The following is a 6,171-nucleotide window of genomic DNA, read 5'->3' on the forward strand; positions in this document are numbered from 1 at the left end:
CGGGGCCCAGGGTGCACGGACGGGGGCACGGCCGGAGGGCTGGGGGCGAGCCCGAGTCTAGGGAGGGGCGGGGTGCGAGCGCCTCCTCGCGGTCTCCGGCCCTTCCCACCTCTCTCCCCGCCTTCCGTCCCACTCGGACCCTCCCGTCGGCCCAGGCCCCGCTGCCTGGAAGAACTGAAGACCCTCGGGGCTCGACCGGCCTCGCGCGACCCCGGCTGGGGGTTTGCCGTGGAAACCGTCCCAAGGCAGACACTGTCCGACGGGCTGGGGAGAGCGCGAGGTGACTTCGCAGCCTCGCCCCACTCGAGCTTAGACGGGAGAGTGGCTGCAGCTCTGCGAGCCTCAGTTTCCTCAAATGTTAAATGCGGGCGGGGGCGCTGAGAATACCGCAGGGCCTCGCCCCTCAGTGCTCGCCCCACCTTTAAGTGTCTGCCCCTCTGTCTCCCCACCCGCGTCCAGACAGACGGACCCAAGACTGGAAAGGAGGGACGGGGGCGATCGTCCTGGACCTGACGGTCCCTGCAGCTTTCCCCTTCCCGCTCCTCTTGCCCCACCAGAGATTCGGTATGTGAATCAAAAATAGTCACTTTGGGGAGCCGGCCTGTGGCTCACTCGGGAGAGTGCGGTGCTGATAACACCAAGGCCACGGGTTCGGATCCCATATAGGGATGGCCGGTTTGCTCACTGGGTGAGCGTGGTGCTGACAACACCAAGTCAAAGGTTAAGATCCCCTTACCGGTCATCTTAAAAAAAAAAAAAAAAGTCACTTTGGGGAAAGAAAAAATTTCTAGATGAGGCAGAAAGAGAAAGCAGCCCCCCCCCAGGAAAAAAACAAAAGGAAATACCAACAGGTGCTGATTATAATTCTAGCTTCCGGTCACTGGATGTGTGTCTTTTTTCTTTTTCTTTTTCCTTTTTCTTTTTCCTTTTCCCCCCAAATGCCGGATATATATTTATCTTTAAGCGCTCGTAGTTTGAAGTGAACTAACCTGGAACTAAGAGTAGGAAAGGTCCCAAAGCTGTCGGCTGTCCGATTCAAACCCAGCGGTCGTTGATGTTGGCTGGTGCGGGTTTGTGCCTGTCTTTTACTGAGACATGATCACCTCCTTCTGTTCCTTTAAAATCCAGCCTTTCCCAGGCAGGGCCATTCAGGTGTCCTGGGTTTAACGCACTATCTTGATTTGTCATTAAATCTGATTCCGACTGGATTGCAGAATAATTGTGAAAATGTAATTTTGGCTAAACTATCCCAACCATAGACTTTGAATTTTACTATTGTATCATGTAAGCAGTAGACATTAAAAACTTTTCTTTTTTTCCTTTTTTTTTAAAAAAAAGATGACCTGTAAGGGGATCTTAACCCTTGACTTGGTGTTGTCAGCACCAGCTCTCCCAAGTGAGCCACAGGCCAGCCCTTATTTTGGAAGCTTTAACATAAATTTTCTTTTTAAGAAAACAAATCTCATCTTGTAACTCTTTAAGCCTGAAAAAAAAATTCAGAGGGAAAAGAAATTTTTCTTGAACTAAGTTCAACTAAGTTTAATCACTTAAAGGAAAACATGTTTTATCTCTGCCTAAGTAGAGTCTAGTCATGTGACTCACAGTTTAAATATATCCACAGCTCCCTGTATTCGCCTCCCAGAGCAACTGATTTTTTCCTGCCACTCTGGATTCCAACCCTGTTTCCCAGGCTTGTCTAGTTAGTTCTTTTTTTTTTTTTTTTTTAAAGATGACCGGTAAGGGGATCTTAACCCTTGGCTTGGTGTTGTCAGCACCACGCTCACCCAGTGAGCTAACCGACCATCCCTATATGGGATCCGAACCCGTGGCCTTGGTGTTATCAGCACCACACTCTCCTGAGTGAGCCAGGGGCCAGCCCCTTGTCTAGTTAGCTCTGCTGCAGCAGGAGTAATGCCAAAGCCTGTGTTCTTTCCGCTCTGAGAGTACATTTAAAATCAGCTGTGTTTGTAGTCCTGGCTTCCATCAAATATGCTAAAAACCCAGACTGATTTTATTAGACTTTTCCCATAATAAGCAAACAACCTAAGCTTTTTCCACATAGCTAATGCCCCCTAAGACCATCTCTAGAAATAAACAAGAGTCTTTGCCACAAAGAGTTAGCAAAGTCCCAGGAATAATGGAGAACTGAAAATGGGGTCTAATCCTTCTTAGGAAATATTCTGGCAGCCACACCTCTGCAGCTGGATGCAGTGATTGTGAATGTGGTTGCTGGTGATGGTGGGTGGAAGATGAAGCCCAGCTTATCTGCTTGGCTCTTGGAAGATAAGAACTTCCTTTAAATAAGCAAATTAAACTTTGGAAGAGAACTGCAGTTGATGGCAGAGGAGATGGGTCCCTGAAGGACTAGCCTGGCGTGTGGAGATGAAATTAGTTCCTTCCTTACTGTGGACCTATCCTCATTATAATGCGCTGCCAAATGCACCCATCTTTCAAAACCTCACTCAAGTTCCTCTGCAGGGATCCTCAGATCTATCCTCCCTGCTCAAAACCTCTGTAGTTTTGCATGACACACTATGAGCCCTTACATAGGAGAGATGTGTAGTGTAGGTGCTGGCTATTATGAACACGCAGAAAAATAGTATGTATATTCAGGTGACAAATGAGACAGCATTTGAAACAGAGGCAAGGTGTGTTTCTATTTTTAATGTTTAATCAGTAACTTGAGAGAGCCACAGTGCTATTAATTTGTGTTGCTATCTTTGGACAGCAGTACCCCGTATGATAGCTGGTGTCTTGTTGTCTTTTTCCAAAGTGTCCGAGCTTTTGTGCATGGTTTCATGGTTTCACCATTGAGAGGGGGGAAAAATGTAAGCAAGAGTCAACACTCTATTAACAATTAATAAATTACAGAAACTCCTTTGCAATATTTACTCAGAAATAAGATATCTTACGTCCTCAGAGTTGGCATGTCTAGATCATGATTGATTTGGCCCATCTGCACCGTTGTAAAAAATTCTAGTCATATTCAGTGAGGCAAGGATGACTTGTACCCCATTTAAACAAAAAGTAGAAACTGGATTTTATGATGCGCTTCCCAATACTTAGTGTAGTGGATTGAATTATGTCTCCCCCAAACTCACTGAAGCTTGAATTGTGTTCCCCAAGTTTTATGTATTGGAAACAGCCCCCACTGAGACTGTCAGGAGGGTGGGAAATCCTATTATGGTAATTTAAAGGTGGGGCCTTGAAGAGGTGATTGGATTGTAGGACTGTGCAGTAGTGAATGGATTAAAAATGATGGTCAGGGGTGTGGTTCTGAGGTTTCAAAAGAAGAAGAGAGTCTGTCTTTCTCTCTGCTCTCTCTGCTTCCACCCTCTTGCAATGTGAGACCCCTGGGTCACTGTCACCACCATCAGATGGACTTTGGACTTCCCAGGCTCAGAAACTGCAAGCAATAAATATTGTTTTTCTTTATAAATCACCCAGTCTCAGGTATTCTGTTATAGCGACACAAAACAGACTAATACACTTGGCCAATTCCCACTGCTTAAAGAGACATCTAAGGGCTTCTGTTTCAAAACAGTCGGTCTGGGGCAGAGTGTGCTTCTCTTGTTACTTGAGATGCTGTTGAAATTAAAAGGAAAAGGGACAGAGGAAGAGTTGGGAGGAGGGAAAATCACAAATGAGAGATTTCAACACATTGGTGGAAGGTGGAAAGCTGATACTAGTGAGTCACCAGGTGACCCAGGCAGAGAAAGTGCAGCCCACAACATGATGTGAGGGCTGGAGAGGAAATGGGGTCAGTCTGCTGACACGTGAGGCTCTGGGACTCAGTCACAGGCATGGAAGAAGGTGGGAGCGAGAGGCAGGAATACAAACCAAAAGATTAATTAAAGGCCTTTATATGGGACAACAGCGTCATCATCCCCACTCCACCCCTGTTCATGGGTGAGAAAAAAGGGCCAGATAGCTGATGTGGTTTTACTTTGCTGCTGTGTATACAAGACTCTTTTGCTACAGGGTTTTTTCCTGGAGTGGGAATTTAGACCAGGAGCTCTGTGTGGGGTGGGGATGATGAACCTACTCTAGGCTGGCCTCCTCTAGGTTCAGGCACCCATTCCTGGCCTGACGAGTGAGACTGCTGCATTGTGTGGAAGGACTGTCCCTTATCCAGGAGCTGTGAACATGGCTAGTAGAAAAGGTCTGTGGACTGTCCAGGACAGTGTCCCTGATCATTGGCCTCCGTAACCACGAGTTCCCTTCTCCTTGCAGATTTGCTGCACGAAGATGAACCATAAGCAGACTCACCTTTCCATGAACCCACAGCTCTGAGCAGGAGATTTGGGGGCCACTCAAATAATACTCAGACTCTAGGCTTTGTTAGTCCTTTATTATCCCAAGGAAATTGTGCAGGGAGAGGAGAGAGGGGAGGACACTAAAGCCTGTGTCAATTTGGCTGTTAACATGTAATGTCTATCATAGACGTTAACCTTTGCAATACCACAGGCTAGAAAGAGTGTGCCAAAAAGATGAATGTGTGACTTGAAGCTCAAACCCCCCCACCATGGATGGCAACTTCTCCCACGTGGAAACTGTCCTGCTTGGACGGTCACTTCTGTGCACAACCAGCCCATGGTCCCAGAGAGCTGAGAAGATGCTTAAATTCCTACTTCTCTTTAGCAATCTGAGAATTAACTTGCCAGTGAATCAGCTAATAGAGGCCTCCAGCTCAGGTTAAATATTAAAAGAGTCTCTTGGCTCTTTAATTTGCAGCTCTTTCACTTGTTAAGTGGAGTTGAAGCTCCAGGCTGCTCACAGGGGTTACTGATTAATGCTGGCACTGTTTGTTCAAGTCCTCCTGGCTGGAAGCAATCAGGCCTTTGGAGGCAGAGGGAAGAAAGAGAGGTGGGCTTTCCCCAGGCAGGAGGTGAGGCATCCCTTCTGGATCTGAAACTGCCATCCAGATACACCAATCTGACCAGTCCTGAGAGGGTTTTTTTTTAAACTCATAATTACGCTGTGTTAATATTACAGTAATCACAATGCCATCTTAACCTTACAACTTTGGTGGACATTTCTTCCTTTTATGTAAGTGTAGTGTGTGTTATGGACTGAATGTTTGTGTCTCCCCAAACTCATATATTGAAATCCTAACCCCCAGGGCCGGCCTGTGGCTCACTTGGGAGAGTGTGGTGCTGATAACACCAAGGCCACAGTTCGGATCCCTATATATAGAGATGGCTGGTTAACTCACTTGGGAGACCGTGTTGCTGACAACACCAAGTCAAGGGTTAAGATCCCCTTACCGGTCATCTTTAAAAAAAAAAAAAAAAGGAAATCCTAACCCCCACTGTGATAGTATTAGGAGGCAGGGCTTTTGGGAGGTGATTAGGTTATGAGGGTGGAGCCCTGATGAATGAGATCAGTGTCCTTGATGTCTCTGCTCTTTCAGCCACGTGAGGACACAGCAAGAGCACCATCTACAAACCAGGAAGAGAGCCCTCACCAGATACCAGACAGGCTGGCACCTTGATCTTGGACTTTCCAGCCTCCAGAACCGTGAGAAATGAATGTTTCGTGTGTAAGCCACCCAGTCTGTGATATTCTGTTATCACAACCCAATATCTAAGACAGTGTATTTAAAAGAACGGTAATAGTTAGGCTTGAACATGAAGTGTTTAGTTTGGGGCTTAGCAATCTATAGCCAGAAAGCCAAATTCAGCTTCCAGCTGTTTCTGTAAATAAAGTTTTATTGGAACACAGCCACACACCCATTTGTTTGCATGTTGTCTCTGGCTGATCTTGTCTCTACGGCAGAGTTGAATAGTCACTTCAAAGACCCTATGTTCTGCAAAGCTTAAAATATTTACCATCTTGCCCTTTACAGAAAAACTTGCTGATCCCTGGTTTAGTTGATAGTCCTCTTGGTTTCACCCATTAATCCCAGATGATATGGTTTATTCATGACAGAAAAGGAAGATTAACCACCTAAGATTTGTAGTAACATTTCTCCTTCATACCTAACAGCGTTCTCACCTGGGCCCCAGGCACGCTTGTTGAGTTATGAAACCCAAAGTGAAAAGGTCTTGAAATTAAATCTGCCTTCCTGATGTTTAAATTCCTTCTTTTGGAAGAATCGGAAACTAGATCTGAAAATCATCTTTATTTTTCAGCTGCTTCTACAGTTTCTTTTTTCCTTACAGATAAAAT

Source organism: Cynocephalus volans, chromosome 14 (genome assembly GCF_027409185.1).
Source record: "Cynocephalus volans isolate mCynVol1 chromosome 14, mCynVol1.pri, whole genome shotgun sequence".
Lineage (NCBI taxonomy): Eukaryota > Metazoa > Chordata > Mammalia > Dermoptera > Cynocephalidae > Cynocephalus > Cynocephalus volans.